The following is an 18622-nucleotide window of genomic DNA, read 5'->3' on the forward strand; positions in this document are numbered from 1 at the left end:
TCTGGAGTTTCCAACCAAACCAGTGACCTGAGTATTTCCCAACCAAAATATTGATTCTTCCCTGTTACTGAACTTCTGCAGCCCAATTCACAGCTCACCCATCCAGCCCAGTGCACTGACTTCTTCACAGTGACTGGCTCATTTTGAGCAAAGTTCCTGGAGGGTTTGTTTTTCATGGTTTCCAACTGGCCTAGACTATATAGGAGGTAAGATAATGGGTATCCCTGGAAAGTTACATGTGTTCCTGGAGATACTCTTCTACCTTCATGAACTCCATTGCTAGCAGTAAGTTTTGCCTGCAGAAAGGAAGCTAGCAGTGACAATCATGACCCCAACACCCCTTTGCTAGTATAGTAACACCTGTGAAGGTCTTGCTCAAGGAACTATTTATTTGGCTTTTTTAAATTATATGCATATTGGTTTAATGGGGACGTTCGACTTCTTGAAGGCTTCACTGTCCAGCCACATAAGACCCTTTTCCACTTCTGTGCAAACCATGGGAGAGGAAAATCCTTATCAAGCCATGCAGTCTAGTATGAGCAGGTTGCTGATATGTCTTCACATCCTTCCTTGTTTCTGTGTCAAAACCTTCATGTAAACAGCAGAATTGTAGGACAAACAGAAAAAATACTTGTTAGAAAAGCAAACAAGAGTAAAAGAAGGTAAATGCAATCTGAAGGCCCAACTGAAACATTGTCTTTCCATCGGGGATACCCAGCTTCATGTCATCTGAATTGGAAATAATCTTAAGAGATTTCTTCTCCATTCTCTAGCAAACAGGTAGCAATGGAAACGTTTGGCAGGTGTTTAGACATTAATAACCTAAGGACTTTGGAGTTTCTTCTTTGCAACCATCTTGAGGGGGAGAGGGAATTGAAGAAGAAACAATCAGTAAAATCAGTCTTGTATCACCATCTTGAGCCACACGCATTACAGTGCACTCACAGTGCTCCCTTCTCACTTCCAAAATGGACTCCAGAGGTATTTTTATTTCTGGGACACCACCACGGGCAGTGGCTATCCCACCAAAGCCACTGATTCAGTTGCCTCATTGGCTGAACAGTCCTATAAGTAAGAAAAGAAAAATCTGCTTCTACCCCACTAATGCTTTACAAAGTTGCTCAGGAAAATTTGTAACGCGTGAGGCAGCAGCAGTCCTATATTAACTGGCAGACTCCAGACATTATGCAACCTGAAGCTTTCCCAATTATGCTGTCCTCGACAATTCCTGCCTACACTCACAGGTCTGCACACTCTTACAAACGTGTGCAAAATCCAGGGTGATTTAACCTTTAATTTATCAAAACAGAATGTTTGATTTGCAATCAGCTAGGAGAAACTTAATAGTTCCTGACCTTAGCAAGGCAATTCCTTCAAACCTAGGTCATGGGACTTTGACATTCAGCCTCTTGGAGGAGAGGCACAGGGACCTGCTGCTGGTGGTCACCTTGCTGACAGCCACCTTTTTCCACCACTGGTCAAGAGTCGAGATAAGGGTGCCACTCAGCAGTGCCCAGCAGCCACACCTTCAGCTGACTATTTGAATTCTGCTCAAGAAAACACAATCCTTGGCTTGCTCAGCTTGGATGCTCCAAGTGCAAGTGGTAACTGTGTGAACTGAAACAGCTGCCTCCTGATTCAGTCTGCTGAAAATTATTTTTAACATAGCTTAGCTGATTTGCACCCATCTATGGCATATTATTGTCCCAAAGCCTCTGCAGCTGGTCATGATAAGGTGATCCCCCAACTGATTAGGCTATGCTGTTCCTCTTTCCTTCTCCTCATTACTTGTAGAGAAAGCAAGAGGACGGGTAAAGCTTTCTTGCACTGATCAAGCAGAGATGAAGTGTTACTTCTTGAGAAGTTTTACAGTTGCTTTGAGCCTCCTAAGTTCTGACGTAAGCTGGTTCTGCATTGCCTGTCTTGGGAGTAGCTCAACCTTGGTTTAAGCAGATTCTCCTTCCAGGAAACTGAGCTGGCAACAGGGTTTCCACAGATGGAAACTAGAATGCTTCATGGTCCATGAGCCATGAGATATTTGGGTGAACTGGTTCTTCTGCTGCTGCCCCAAAATTGTCTAGTTGCCTGTTGTGTTACATTTTGGCTGAAGATATCAGCCCCTCTACACTGTCCTTACCTGTGTCTCACCATCCTCTGTCGGAAGTTATATCTTTTTTGATAAGCTGTCTGAACTGCCTGGGCGGTTGCTTTCTAAGCTACTTTCAGTTCGTTGCCAACCAATCTGGAGGGGCAGCATCCTGCAGCAGGAGAGTGGTTGAAGATAGTAAGTTGTCCAGCTGGCTCAGTTGCTTTTGGAAGATGTGTAATCAAGCTGTAAATAGAACCATTTCCTGCGCTTGTCTTCCCAGGCTTTATCTTGTTTATTCATGCAAATGGTACCTGGGGATTAGCTGCTGTCTGGCCTTGGTTTTAATTTGCCTGTATTTCAGCAGCGTCATGTCATTACATTGGTGCAATACCAGATTTGGAGGAAATTCATGTGGATGACCTATTCTTGATAGCCCTTTAACTATGGCCAGATGGAGCGTGAGCCGCCTGTGGCCACACATTGCTTGGTGAGGAGCACATGTTAATGTGCACGGCCGGGGAGGCATCAGAGCTCTCATCACAGCTCGCGTGATAGATGGTTTTCCTCTGCAAAGCAACCAGCTAAAAAGGTGTAGGGTGTTTCTTGGAGGTCTCAAATGCCCCAGGTGAGGAGCTGCTCTCTTCCTCCTTCCTTCAAGAGTCATTTAGGGACAGCGGGGGGGGGTGGGGGGGGGAGCACCAAGAAGCTTTAGGTTAAGCAAAGTGCAAGCACAGTCCTGTATAGCAGTGGGTGCAGCGTGCGTGTGTGTTTATGGGATTTCTGATCTACCGCCTTGTCCCCGTTCTTTGTGGCTTTGGAAAACTGCATTTCACTGTGCCAGTTCCCCACGTGTCACCCATAATGCTTGTAAAATGCAGTAACCCTTAATAGCTAAGCCATCCGCTTCGTTAGAGTCTTTCTGCAAGGATCTCGAAACACTTAATACAGGGAAATGTTTCTCTCAATTTTTACCAAAGGGCACCTAGAGCCAAAAGATGAAGTGATCTTTGCAGGAATACTTTCAAGCCAAGCTTCCTGACTGCTTTTCCGGGAGCTGTTAAAGAACAGTGCTTTCAGCCATCAGCCTGGTCCAGTTCTGATTCTTGTGGCCACTAGAATTTTTTTCCAGCTTCCCTCTCAGTGTGTCACTGAGGGCCCTCTGCTTTAGGACTCAGGAGAACACATAACCCATGACTTCATCCATAGTTTAGCCCCTTTGTATCACCGCTAGCCCCAGGCTGAATGGGAAAAGAGTGGTTTGACCTACTCAAAGGTGAGGGTGAAGCTTCACTGAGTATTTAGCTGGAGCAATCCAAAGAGTCATAGGACGGCCACCACCTGCTTTGGGGTGGTGAGATGCTCAGGGCTGCTGAAGGGTGAACCAGTGCTGAAGCACACAGGGCTGCCTTCTCCTCCACCCAAAGTTGGAGACTCAGGGTTGGAAGTGAGTGGGGTGGTTGGTGTCCATGTGAGCATGAGGCATGAGGTAGCCTCTCAGCATTGTTTCCCATTTCATTACCATGTGATGGAAGATGTTTTTAAAGAAAACCTTGCTTTTTCACTGCCATTTAATAAAGCTGTAAAAATGAAGACCAAGTCCCCCAGCATGCTGGGGAGATGGGGTTAGCTGATACTCAGCCACTCCAGCGATGTGCTTGGCTCCACACCCCTTGCAGCTTTACGTGATCTCTGGGGCCTGAAGGTCTCCTGCAGCTGGGCCCATCGCAGCGGTATGTCCCAGGTGATTGTAGTGAAACAAAACTTCACTTTCTAGGATTAAACTCCAGGATTTCCTCGCTCTTAAGCAAGTTCCAGCTCTCTGGAGTCAACAGCAACTTGGCCAGATCCTGCTTTCAATTACATACAGATGTAAAAGGCAGGGTAACACGGTGCTCTGCTATCCCCCTGGGCTGAGCTGCTCCATTGGATGCTGTACCTTCCCCCACCCTTTTCAGGGCTGGAGGGACACCACCACCACCACCCCGAAAGGAGCACGGTGACCCACTCCCCAGTGTTGCACTGGGACGTTGCATGCCTCCATGCTGTCTGGCTCCTCCGTGGCTGGGAAAGAGTTTGGATGCAATTTATTCATTGCAATCAAAACCCAACAAGTACTGGAAGAAAGTTCAAATGTATGTGAAATAACTTGTCCAAAAAGCTGGCAAAGGCAGCTTATTTTTCCTGTCTTACAAGAAGTTATGCAATCAAGTGATTAATTACCCATGGCACGGCCTGAGGGGTGAAAGATTAATATTCCTGGAGACTGCTGCTGTTGACCTTGTGTTATACCCAGGATGGGAATAGCCAAAGCTTCCCAGCAGAATAAACCTTGCCCAATGTTGAGACTGTCTTCTCCATAGTTGAGTGAAGAGGTTAAAGTTTTATTTTTCTTCTTAATTCTGTCCCTCCAGCAGGAAATAGTGCCATCAAAAGACTCCCACCCACCGCCCTGATAAAAAGGAAGTTCAAATCTTCTATACTTCAAGGGCCCAGCCTCACCCAGCCATCGATGTGGGTGCTGTTGGGAATTAGCAGCACTGCATGTGTTAACCGGTGGGGCGTGAGCCGTGACCCAGCACCCGCTGCAGAGAATGCTGGAAAACTTCTCAGCTGGTTACAGTTAGCCCCGGGGGGGGGGGGGGGGCAAACCTCAAATTCAATCACAATTTAAAATGATAGTTCTTGCCTGCACTCAATGCTCGTTAATGCACGTTGTAACATTATTTCTTTCCTGGGGAAAGAACCATTTCCTGGGATGTGACAGAAATTAATTCTGCGTGCGGTTGCAGTACTCATTCATTCATCCTGCTCATCATGTGCAGCTGAAGGGTGCTACGTTTCTGTGGCGTAGGAGGACATGCCTTCTCAAGCACATTGCTCACCCTACCTTTCTTTCTCTGCACAAGCCCATGTGCAGCAATCACTTATCTGCTGAGAATCCTGCACCAGCTTGCCGTCAGCAATGTCAGCTTAGACCAAAACTTATTTTATCAAAACTTTTATTAAAAGGCTGCTTTTCGGTAGTTTTTAACTTCGCCAAACTAGAGGCTCACTTCAAGATGAAGTTATTTTCCAAGGGAAGGCTGCAGCAAACCTGCAGTCATTGCAGTCATTGGATGTGCAAGGAATAATGTGTAGCTTACCCTATAGATAAGACCATGCCTATGTATGAAATCCTTCCCCTAGATACAAAACTTTGTTATCAAGCCTTTACAGCCCCGTTCTTTGGAGTATATCTCAGCATATCCTACCTCTGATGGCTCAATTTGCAGCATTACTCTTCTAAGGAAATAAACACTCATTCATTTTCAAGCTATACTCAGTATAGGAAGAAGGAGTAGAAGAAAGGGCTGTACAAGTTTTCTTTCTCAAGGAGTGGTTTCCACCAAAGCAACTTGGCATGTGAAAGCTCCTTGTGAAGGAGAGAATCAAACATAGGAAAGGAAACCAGAAAAAACAGGGCAGGGGGCAAGAGGTTACTTAATGTGCAATAAATAAAAACTCCCCTAATCTTTGGTCTCGTGAAAAGGTCGATAGTGTTGGTGCCAAATAACTCCTTGCAGCGGGAAGACCGGACAGCAGCGAGGCTGCTAGGGCCAGTGGGTGCCTCTCAGCTGAAATGAACGGAAAGAATGAGGCTGCCAAAACAGTGAGACACTGAACGGGGGTTGAGTGGAAGGCTTGGAAATGGATGGTGTTAATGGCCTTCAAAAATGTTATGACAGACCTGACCGAGTGTGAGGTGGAGCTTGCAGCAACTCGTGTAGTCAGCGGTGGCATCAGTGGTATGACTCATGTCTCATCGCTGCTCTGGAAGAGCTCTGGCACCTCATTTGCTCCTGGTTCTCTTGATGCACCTTGGGTTCACAACATCACAGAGTAGCTGAGGTTGAAACGCATCTCATGAGATCACATACTCCAACTCCCCAGCTCAAGCAGGGTCAGCTAGAGCAGGTCCAAAATCCTGGCCAGTTGGGGTTTGAGTATCTCCAAGAATGGAGACTCCATAGCCTCTCTGGGCAATCTGTGCCAGTGTACAACCACCCTCACAGCTAAATATATATATATATATATTTCTTTTTAAAAAATTTATATATATATATTTATATTTTTTTTTAATGTTTAAACAGAACTTCCTTTCTTTCAGCTGGTGACCATGGCCTCTCATCCTGCCACTGGACATCACTGGGAAGGGTCTGTCTCTATCCTTCCTCTCCCTATCAGGTATTTATACATAGTGATAAGATACCCCCTGAGCCCTCTCTTCTCCAGGCTGAGCAGTCCCAGCTCTCGGCCCCTCCTCGTATGATAGATGCTGCAATCCCTTAATTGTCTTTGGGGCTCTTTGCTGAACTCGTTCAAGTACATCCGTGTTTTGTACTAGGGCATCCAGACCTGGACCCAGCTCTCCAGTGTTGGACCACCTCCCTCAACCTGCTGGCAATGCTTTTCCTAATACAGCCTCCAGAATGCTCTTGGCATCTTTGCCATGAGACCACATTGCTGGTTCATGGTCAGCTTATTGTGCACCAGTACTTACGCTCCCTTTCTGCAGAGCTGCTTTCCAGCTAGCTGGTCAGCCCCGATTCATACTGGTGTCTGAGGTTATTCCTCTCCACATGCAGGACATCAGTTTTCCCTGTAAACATTCTGAGATTCCTGTTGACTCATACCTCCAGCCTCCTGAAGTCCCTCTGAATGGCACCACAGCCATCTGCTCTAGCAACCAGTCCTCCCATTTTTGTATCACCTGAAAACTTGTGAGGAGGGTCCTCAGTCCCATCATCCAGGTCATTATTGCAGACATTAAACAGTGCTGGCCCCAGTATCAAGCCCTGGGGTGCACCCCTGTAGTGACCAGCCTCCAAATGGGCTTCGTGCCACTGATCACAACCCTTTGATCCCAGCCGTTCAGCCAGGTTTCAAGCCACCGCACTGTCCATTTATGTCATCCATACCTCATCAGTCTGTCTGTAAGGATGTTATAGGAGACAGTGTCAAAAGCCCTGTTTGAAATGGCATAAACAACATCCCCTGTGCACCCCCCACCCACTGAGGCACTTGTCTCGTTGCAGAAGGCTATCATGATGGCCAGGCATGATTTCAGCATATCAAATTCACCAGAGTGTGAGGTTTGAGAAACTGGAGAAAGGGAACCGCACCTCATCTCCCTCCGGCCTTGGTTTTCATAATAGCTGGAGGGAAACTGGTGTTTTAGCTTTTGTTGTAACTAAGAATGCCTGTCTTCCTTCTGGGGAGTTAAGAAAGGCGGAATTTACTGTAAAAGCTTAGTTATGTGTGCTAGAATTTTAGTCTCTGCTTTGGCATGGACTTAGAAAAATAATAATCACTTAAAAATAAACCTAGCTATTGTATTTAACCTTGGCCTGTGCAGCCAGTGATATTTTGTGAGACGTTCCAGCTATCCACAGATTCTTTTCACCGAAGCTTCCCTTCAGGAAACAAAATAAATTAATGATACAAACAGGAAGCAGCTGTCTTTTCCTAAATAATAATTAAAATGGGGTCCCCTTAGTGAAGTGGGGAATAAAGGGAAGGGAAAAGACCTGAAATATTGTGGGTGTAATTGTGACCAGCCTTCAGAGGACAGGCCTGGAACAGTGACAACCTGTGGGGCTGGGAGGCCTCACTTTCTTACGAGCCATTTTTGGATTTAAAAAATGGAGAAGGCTCTGTGCAAGGGGCAGATGGGCAAGACAAAGGAACGCTGCTCTCAGGGCAAGCAAGAAGCAAGCTCTCTTCCTTTGGTAGTATGCACATGGAAAGAAACATTAATCATCGTAATCATTGATGCTGTTGTTCAGCGGCTTTCATCTCCTATCAGCAATCACTAGGAAATTCCAGGGTGTTCCTGATGGGTTTTTTTTGTTTTGTTGTGGTTGGTTGGTGGTTGGTTTTTTTTTTTTTTGTCTTTGTCCTAGACTGTTGACTTGACACAGTTCCTTGAAATTCTACTTCAAGAAGGAAGAAGGATAAGACAGCTGGAAACTCTCAGCTCCTTCCAGCCGGCTGCAGGAGGAGGTGGTGGCAGTGAGTGTGGTGCCACGCAGGGCTCCTGCTGCAAGCCCAGGGCTTGGGCTGCTTAGGGCTTCCCGAGGTGGAGGGACCTTCCCCTGTGGGTTTAGCAGCTGAACCTGTGGGTGACCACAAAAACATACTGCTCAGAGGTGAGGAAACCAGGGGAGACAAGGGCCAGCAAAAGCCACAAGCAGCACAAGAGCTAGGACTCTTTTATCTTTTAAGATGATTGGGTGAAGCAGTAAGCTGCTACAGCATGGCAGTGCTCTGGGGAAGGTGCATTTCTTAACAGCATGAAATAACTCTTTATTAAAAATTAAGTTTGAATTTGCTCCATCTCAGGAGATAACGTCAGTATGTAACCATACAACACGGCCCTGAGAGAAGGCTCAGGATGCACCCTCAGCTGGTACTCTGCCATTTGCTTGGGTGGGTGGCACTGGGTGACTGGTGGTGCTGATCATAACAGGAGTGGCTTAATGGAAGTTTTTATGACTGAACCCAGAGAACCAATGCAGAAAAAACTGTGCCATAATACCATGGGTTAGCCAGTGTCACCTCCCAAAATACAGAAAGGCTGGGATAAACAAAGTTTGTGGGTTTATTTGTAAGACTTCAGGACTCTACTTGGCAGTAAAAAAGTCTTCTGTCCACTCCCAACCACATTACTAAGTACCTGAATGTGGCAGGGATTTGCAGCTGAGAAAGAAGATGGCAGAAAAATTGGTGACAAGGTTTATAACTCCTTCCACTATTTGAAGGTATGGTCAAGCTATTGTAGATACCAGTTTCTGTATCGTTTGAGGTACGGAAACCCCAGAAAGATCTCATGCTCTAGATTGCTGTCCATGAATCAGAGTTGGCACCAGTTTTGACTTAACATTTTCTACAATTTGTTACTTTTATGATGGGAAGGCAATAAAGAATCTGGAATTGAAGAAGATTTTGATATGGTCCCTTTACTCTGCACTCTGTGACCCTATTATCTATACAACCTTTCTTCCATCTTTTTCTCATTATATCTCATCCTAAACACTCGAGTTGGTATCCTCTGAGCAAAGCCAGCAGTAATGCACTTGCATTTTTAACTGGGCACAGCCATCTCCTGCTAGTCCTGTGTCTGTAACGCTAAAGGGACGGAGCTAATCTCATGGTAAAACTGCAAATGCTTCTTTTAGCAGCACAGAGTTTAAAAGTGTAAGAAAGTTCAGTCAGAACTGTCCGAGACACTTAGCAGCCTTCACCAGGTCACACGGAAAAATTTTCCATGGAAAAGTTTATCTTGAGTTACCTTCAGATAAAGGTGGTGTATTCACAGTCACCATGGAAATTCCCAGCCATGTCCCCTCTGTAAGAGGGAAGCCTGTTACAGGTCTCTGAAGGAAAACATAACATTTCACCGTGAGGATTTTGCGATTCCTTTCTGGAAGTACTGTTTTGTCCCTGGCTTTATTCGCCTGATCTCTCCCAGGACCTCTGCTGCAGTCCCCATTAGCAGATAAGATGTTGAGTTTGCATCTTTCCTGCCATGAGGCACGCTGGAAGAATGACATGAGCCAGGGGGTTCTCCTTCAGATGCTCAGAAGGAAGCCAGGAGAGCTGATGTATTCTGGGCAAGCACAGCTATTAAGACAGAAAACATCAAGAACAACAAAAGAAGGAGCTGATAGTTATGCAGTGGTACCGTAATGCCTCCATGGGGTCCCAAGAAGCCAAGCAGATGGCAGTGTGGACATCACCTTTGGCTTTGCATGCACTTACACATGATCAGTGGCGTTGCTTGTATGGTAAACCTAAAATTTTGTAGAAATTTTGGAGAAAAAAAAGCATTTAATCAATGTTTAGACTCACCAGGCACACACACACAAAGGATTAAAAGGGAGACGTATGTCATTCGAGACCTCTTGGCTCCCGACAGTACACATGCCCTCAATTCTAGTTCAAACTAAATTAATCCATTAAGGTACAGGAAACCTAATTTCACATCTGATTCTTCTCGGGCAGACGCTGGAATACCAAAAAAGGCAGCTAGGTCTTTATCACAATGTACAATTCAAGGGAAGTGAGAGGTATTATTCATGTGGGTGTGACCTGCTGGCCATGCTGATTCACTCTTCCACTCCAAAGCCCTCCCTGTCCTTCCGAAGCCTTGCAGCACTCGGGCCGCCTTTACAAGGGGCCTTATTTGGTGAAGAGGGCTACATATTTTGGCCGACCCTCTTTCCTCCCTGCTACAAGTTATTGTTGTGGAAATGGCTCACAGAGGGGTATTTTTTTTTCCTTAAGGATCAGGATCCCCACAGCTAAGAATAGCTTCTTCTGTTATGTGAGCAGCAGCAAAAAGTAAGAAGAGTATCAACAATGTGAATGTCACCGGAGGCAAAAATCCCACTCCACCCGTCGCGACAGCAGTCCACTTTTGGAGATCTCCGGGTGGTGCTTGGCTAATTTTGAAGCTTCCTCAGTGGGGATCCACAGTTGGTGTGACAAAAGGGATAGCAAAGCTAGGGCAGTCATTCTGTATCAAGTAATCTGTGCAGTACTGCAAACATGCTGATAATCAGACATCATCAACCTCAGCAAGTTTTAAACTGCGACAGAGCTAGGTGTTTTGTTTCCACAACAGATGGCTTGCTATGAAGCCCCCAAAATCTTGAACTGATGTGTTTATCTCAGAGATAGCTCTTGCTGTAGCCACATAGGCTTTGCTCTCCAACTGTTGGGAGAGTAAATGGGATCGATGGGCTCCAGGTATACACCTTTTCTCCTTTTTTTCCTTAGGTTTTTTTTTTCTTTTTCCCAGACCATTTTTTTCTCAATTCCCCTTCAGGGGTCACTGCCATCCTGATCACTCTCGATTTGCAGCAGTCTCAAGATCATAGTGAGAGACCCGGGACAGGAGACCTCAAAGGAGCAGCTGAGAAGATGTGAAGGGAAGGCTAACGAGGCCACTCGGTTGTTATTCAAAGACTCATCTTTCAAATACTATTTTTCAGGGAAGAGAGGGGTGAGAAAGGCTTTCAATGTTATTGCTACAAATAAACCCTTTAAAACACATCCCAAGTAGGATGAATAAAGCCCCAGAGCAGTTCATCTGAGCTATGTGCTGTCTCGGCAGCTTCAGCATTTTTTAACAGAGGTGCCAGTAAGGACTCAGCTTCCACAGCCAAACTTGGAACCAAGTTGGCAAACTGGTGGCCAGAACAGAATTCTCACTTACTGCAAACAGCTGCGTTCACAACAGCTTCGGCGTGGTTTGCTGAGGTGGGAACAAATGGGACAGCAAGGAGGCACGAGGGGTAGCAGTGTCAATATTATTGCCAAACACCCGATAATGTCACACCCTGAGAGTGATGGGCTGCTCAGGGGTGATGTGTATGGCAGGCTTCACAAAGCTTCAGTTGTTCCACAGATTTTTCTACCAGCAGACAGGATCATACGCTGCGTGGTCAACTGCGACCAGGGTAAAGGTGTGTTGTGCCTGAGCTGCGGTGAATGTGGAATGAGTGAGGATGCTTGAAGATGGTGACCTTTGGGGAGTAACCATGCAAGAACAGGATAAAGCCGCCCCTTGTGAATATGAAGGTTACAGTTCCACTTGGTCAGACCAAAGGTCTGTCTAACCTAACATCCGGACCCCAACAGAGCCCATGAGTGCAAGCCTAGGGAGAAGTAAGAACAAGGGAAAACATACACAATACTTCCCCTTAGTGTTCTCCCAGCCTCCAACTATTTTCAGCTCAGGAACTTCCTGAGCCAGACACAGTTTCTATGTTTTTAGTAACTCTCAGTGGATTTCTCTTCCGTGAACTCTCCTTGAATCCATATCCAACGTCTCAGATCCACAACATCCTTTGGTAAGAAGATCCATAGATCTGCTACCTGTTGCATGAAGAGCCACCTCCTCCTGTTTGTTTTTCAGCCCTGCTCCTCCTAGCTCCATGTAATGCTGCCTGGTCTTGTACAGGAAGAGACAGCAAAGCCTACCCCATCCGTGCTCCCATGCTGCTCACAAGCTCAGGAACGTCTTTCAGATACCTCCTAGTCGTTACTATTCCAAGCTGCAGATACCTGTTTCAGTTGGTACGGAAACTAAGCCGTAAGGTGGAACTTGTGAGGGACTTGTGCTATTTTTATGTACAGCCTCACTTGCCCTCAGACTCCAAAGAGTCTTGTTGAGTCCTGCAGTTGTGAATGAAAGCCTCCAGCTTGCTCAGAGCTTGAGTTCCAGCTCTAACGCTGCAAGCGTCACGCGTTGGCAGAGCTATGGGGATATAAATGATAGCCTGAACTCAAATCCCAGGGAGGAACAGTTCCTAACCATGCCGTATGCGTGCACAAGCCGTTCCTGGAAGCCTCTTTGCACTTCCATCCTCCCTTACACCTCCCCAACTTTGCCAGTAAGCCATACTCACAGCTTCACTTCCAGGGGTCTTGTGAGGTTATTCATGTCTACGAGCTGCACTTTGCAGACAAACTCGCGGTGTTTCTGGCAGTGACCAGCAGCTTAGCCTTTTCTCTCATTGTGCTGGCACGTAAAGCTGTTATGAGTGCCCAGGAAAACCAAAAGCCTGCCACCTGCATCAACGCTGCTGAGTACCTACCGAAGGCATAGCGTGCTCCCTGCTCTGTGTGTGTGTGTCACAGTGACCTCTGAGCACACCATCTAAAATAATCCCATGTATGGAACCAGGAATAGAAAGAAAGGAAGGATGCATTTTATGTAAATGCAGTCAGAAAGTCTGCAAGACAACTTGCTTGAAGTGGTTCGAAAGATGAAGAAATATGACTCACTTCCGAAGGGAACTGTTTTTGCTGGGCTGGGCTGAAGGTAGCATTGTGTCTTAGGCAAGTGCACGGCTGCTGTTAGGGCTTTGCTGCTATCTGTGTGGATGGGCTGGGTGTCCAGTAAACTGTATGCTGGCCATGCAGGGCAGGTGTGCTTCACAAGCGTGGAGGGAACTCCGCCTCGGCGCAGAAGAGGATGCACCTGTTCGTCTGCAGTGTGGATTTACACATAGCCTTTGCAACCAGTGTCGCTAACCCAAGGATGCTTACCATGGTCTCAACAGGAAAAAGTCTCCAAGGCACCTTTGTCCCGGCAAGTAGGAACCTCCTGCCTGGTTCAGAGCAGTGGTGTGTTTAATTGAACGCTCAGCTTCCCACAAAGCCTGTGGTAATGCTGCAGAGGACGAGGTAAAAGTGCTCAGCGTGGGCAGCCATGCCCTAGCAAGCTGCCAGCAGAAGTCTCCTCTGCCCCCCCGGCCTATCAGCACTCAGCTCCTCGGAAGCATGAGGGTTTAGCGATGTTTATCAACACTTCCCCTGTGAAACGCAGCTATGTGTACCCTTATTCATCACAGAGCATTCTTTTCCCAGTGTTTTTCTTTCACTAACTCCTTGTAGCAACGAGAAATTTCACTGAATTAAACTGTGGGTGTTGACGACATTGGGCGGCGTTTTATTTCATACCATCTTTTCTCTCCATGCGTCATTGCCTGCCAAGACCAGGGCAGCTGTTGCATGTAGGTTAGCTGAGAGATGGTGCACCTCACGTGCAGCCCCACGGTGTGCCCCAGCCCCACCGCGCCAAGGGGACAGCAGTGGCAGGTCCCTCCCCATCAGCCAGGCATGCAGCTTGGGTAGCATCGCCCTCCTGGAAGTGTGCCGTGGCCCAGGTGTGCTCCTGAGCAGGACACAGCTATTGTTCATGGCAGGTTGCGTTGCAGCAGCACAGACTGAATTTTCCAAAGCCCTGCTCCCATCCGCATCCATTGAGGACAGGAATGCAAGTTCACCCGGAAACCACCTTTCCCTTTTAAGTGAGCGCATTTCTGAGCGGGTTTGGTATTTCCCATCTCTAGACACCACATTTTTTCCACTGACTCTGCGGGCAGCGCCAGGAGTTTCAGCAAGAGCCTAAATCTGTCAGCGCACCAGGAAGCGCAGGAAGCCAAACACCGAAACTTCCCATCCCGGTTTCAGCAGAGGGGTCAGACCCGTCTCTGCCCTGCGGAGCCACAACCAATTCGCTGTCATCCCTTCGCTGCCGGGACAGGAAGGCGCTGGCAGACGGGCTCCATCCCTGGCACCCCAAGCCCCCAGCGGGGATGCCCGCCCCAGCACGGGTGCAGCAGCCCCCAAGGCGCTGGCTCCCTGCGGCTGAGGGCTTTTCCTTTCCCTCTGCCACCTCTTCCTCTGAAGACGACGGGTGAGGCGGGCTCGCTCACACATGCCGGGGCTGGTGGCAGGGTGGCACAAAGCCTGCATTGTGCGTGCTCACCGCCCGGAGAGGCGATCTAATTGTCTTCCCCAGCTCAGAGCAACAATTTGCTGGCAGCCAGGCTTGTGTCATTATATAACTGGAGATAGTCCGACTTGTAAACAGATCTCCAGAACATGTCTCTCTTCCCTTATTTTGGAGAAACAATAAGCTCGGGGCTGGATGAGACCTTGATGCTGTTTGCAAGGGTACAAATGGAGCCTTTGCAGGGAGGGATTTGTCCAGGGCATCACCTCTGCGGTGACAGTGGGAAGTCAGGAGGGGAATCCCAGGAAAGGTGAGGGCTTTAACAACAAGCCTGGAGACCGGCAGGCCTCCTTCAGCTGCACCTCATGCTATGCAGCCGGCTTTCCTCAGGGTGAGACAGGAGCTGCATACAGAAGACTTTGCAGCAATAAGCCTGGAGGACCTTCGAGGGTTAAAGAGGAGGAATTTGATTTCCATGCTTGCTTTCCCTCCTCCCCCTGCCCAGCCCTAACCCATGCTAACCAGCTGGTGAGAGAAAGGCAAAAGCCATCCTCCTCTACTTCCATCCCTGGGGGAGCACATCTCCATGCATGACTTCCAGACTCATGAGGGATGCCCAAAGGCATCTTCTCCCAACACTGCCAGAGTTGCAGCTGAAGGCACCGTGTTGTCATCGTCATTTGTGCTCCTCAGGCTTTCCTCTGCACTGGGGCTTGTATCCTCCTTGGGAAAGAAAAGAAACTACTCTCCCTTTCTGAGTTTCATCTTTCTATGCTTCGGCACGTGATAACATCAACAGACAAGAATTCGATTCTGGAAAACTGTTTCTCATTGACCACAGGGGACAACTGAATCTTCATGTTAACTTCAGTGCTGGACTTCCCAGGCAGCCGTTTGCTGCCGGAGCCTGAAACAAGGAGCGAGGATGGCACATCAAAAAGATAAATTAATTCTTGGGCTGGAATTTCTCTCTGATTTTTCTGTGTAAAGACCAAAGAGGTTGAGACGAAAGGGGTGCTAGAGCCTGGTCAGAGCCTGCCTGAAGACAGGGGTTTGCAGTGCTGCCTTCACTGCATAAGGACTGAACCTGACCAACCCAGCACCAGAAACAGGCTGTTTACCTTGCTTAGGTCCTCCCCTTAGCACACCTCCCCTCTACTCTCAGAGCCAAGCCTGCCTTTTCCATTTCTGTCTTCTGTTTCACTTTCCCTGGGCCTCCAAAGCTCTGGACACCACATCCCTCCCCCGGAAAGAGGATAGAAAAATACTGGGAGGTTGCTGCTCCATTATAACTTGGCAGCTGCTAGCTCTGTGCGTCCATCTTCCTCCACTCCTCTCTCCCCCACTGTTAGATTTGATTTCATAAATAAATACCCTGCATATTGACGTCAGTGTAGGCCTTGAGAAATAATACTCCTGCCGCTTTCCTCGCTAAGCATGGGGAACGGAGGGGAGCGGGAGGAGGAACAGAAGCAACAACGTCTTGGAAGATGAAGTCTTAATATTCTCTTAATTGCCTCCCTCCCTTTGCAGCTATGCCCCAGCTGTGAAGAAAACAAAGATTACCATTATCGGTGTGCCCTTCTGGCTTGAGACAGGAAAATCAAGTGTCTAGAATTCCTGTTCCTGGTGGGGTGGGGTTTCTTCAGTGAGGGAGGGTGATGCGGAGATACTCTGTCCTAGACGTTGGAGGGGTACCCTTAGAGGTCCCTGTGCTGCTCACCTGGAACTCAAGAAAATTTTACCTAAAATGCTGGTAGAGCTTGGGTTAGTACCTTGTTGAAATGAAAGAGACAGCTCCTCCATCCAGGGAGAGAAGGCAAAAGACAAGGCTGTCATTAGAACAGGTGCCATCACGTCTGGCTTCATCTGGTCATTAGGAGATGTTTTCTAGCCACCAGAAGTGGTAAGACAGCCTTGGCCTGCCAGTAGAGGCAATGAGACAAGAAATCTGGATGCTTTGGGGAAGATCTCTATTAATAAACTATTTACATTTTTTTTATAATGTTTGTTTGCAATAACAAGCTTTGTATCAAGGGCCCTGGGTCTTGACTGCCTTCCTAAATCAGTTCCTTTCGAGTTTGACATAGCTGAGGGATGTGGTCTTGCACAGGAGCGTGGCCTTCATCTAAACAGACCGGTGGGAGGACAAGGAGGCACTTTTCCCGTGGAAAAGCAGGGAAATACTTTGGTTTACATTGTAGTAATTGATATTATTTCATCTCACTGCCCTATAATCATGAGCTATGCTCTTTCTACAGCTGGCCAACAAAGCAGCACAAACACATCCCTGAAACAGGTGAGAGCTTTGAAAAGCCAGTACAAACTGAATTTATCTCTAGTCATTTTGAAAAGCGAGGAGGGTGTTTTATTGCTGGTGAAAGGGTGCGAGTTCTGCACTGATCTCTGTGGCTGCTACCTGTGAATTACTCAGATATTTGAATAGTGTCTTTTTTCCATCCAAAACTGTGGTCTGCTTAATCCCTTCTGGCCAGTGCTGTCCTTTGGAGAACGCCCACGGAGATGGATGGTCTACCTGGGTGCTCACCTCCAGTCACTGCTGCAGGCTGAGCTTGTCCTAGAAACCCAAACCCAGAGCTGCGAGCAGCCGGCTCGAGACCAGCCCACTTTGAGTGTCAACTTCAACCTCCCATGCTGATTGAGCCAAAAACCACCCTAGTTCAGAGATTTCCTGCCCCAAGGCTATTGCTGGTGGCTGAGCCAGTGCCCAGCAGGTTGGAAACCTCAGTCTAGTGTTGGCAGATACAAGGAGAAGGCAGGAAAAGAGGTTCTCGCAGGGCTCTCTGCAAATGCTGACATGATTTTAATGAGCAAGTGCATTCCCTGGGATGTGCGCCGCTGGGAGCGCAGCAGTGAAGCGGGCTGAGACTCCTGCCAAGACCCGTGCCTTTCCAGCAGGTTGAAGTCATGTCTGCCACAGCGTGCTGCCCACTGACAGCCAGAGCATCCTTCAGCACCCTGGGGGGTGAGTGCCACCCCTAGCCCCTCAGTGGCAAGGACAGACCCCTTCTAGGACACGCCATCTTTTTGTCTTTGCAAACCAGGGGTCTCCCTTCTCCTGCACTAGGAGCTCTGGAATTGCTGTTCTACCCCGTGCTTGGGGTATTTTACAGCTCACCTGCTGTTTAAATAAAGTGGGTGGGGAAAAAAAAAGCTATCAGATGCCAAGAGGTGGTTATGACTGCTTTGCTTTATTGATACTACGTTACAAATGAGAAGTACAATAGGTGCAGAAATTGCCTGAGTCTTGCCCACCACTGAGTGCATGCAAGTGAAATAAGCCACGTTACATCAGCACCTTTCCCAGGCCTCCCACAGCCACGTGAAATGTCAGTGGACGGTAATACATGCAACAATGGAATCAGGTATATTTTGAAAAATAGCAAACACAGTTCTTCCTTCCATCTAGTGTGGCTAGGTACATCACTAAAAGACCGAGCTTTTGAGAGCAGGCAGAATGGAAGGGGTGAAGCTGCTGTGAGATACAGAGGTAGAGCAACCAGGAGGCTCAGTCCATCCCGATGGCACTAGTACAACTCACTGAAAGCTAGGAAAACAGCTCAGCTACTTTCTGGATAAAAAAAAAAACAGCTAAGAAATTATGAAGAAGGGAGAAAAAAGGGTGGAAAGTATATGGTGGTTAGTGGTTTTTTTCCCCCTGTATCTCCCTTTATCCGAAGCCAGAGACATTAATTTACATACCTTGTGAAGACTGTGGCAACTGCCATACAGCAAGTTGCACCTTCCCTCTTTCCCAGTATCCCTGTGTGTTTCCCAGACACACGGGGAAAGTGCCCTCTGGAGAGATGCTTCATGCAAAAACCATTTGCCCTTTGCTTCCTGCAGAGCTGCACGATAATACTGTGACCCAGGGTCCAGAGCTGGAGTTGGGCTAGAGTGCCTTTCCCCATCCTTCCCACGGCTCTAAGCAGCATTTAAGACTTCTCTGCTGAAACAATCCTTTGCCTCCCCACCCTCTTGCACGTCAGCAGAGCAGCAGGTGGAGGTCCCTGGACCAGCTGGTCTAGACATGGAGGCATGCTGGGTGCCCAGACCTGCCGGTTGTCTCTCCCCAGGGATCCCAGCCGGTCACTGGTGCAGCCTCCTGTGCGGCCGTAATCCAGCAGCTGAGCACTTGGCACTGTGTCGGCATGAGAGGCACCACAACAAAAATCGGAGTCAATTCTGCCCATCCATCTGAGCAAACACGGCATCCTGGGTTT

Source organism: Falco punctatus (genome assembly GCF_963210335.1).
Source record: "Falco punctatus genome assembly, chromosome: 10".
In the NCBI taxonomy this organism is placed as follows: Eukaryota; Metazoa; Chordata; class Aves; order Falconiformes; family Falconidae; genus Falco; species Falco punctatus.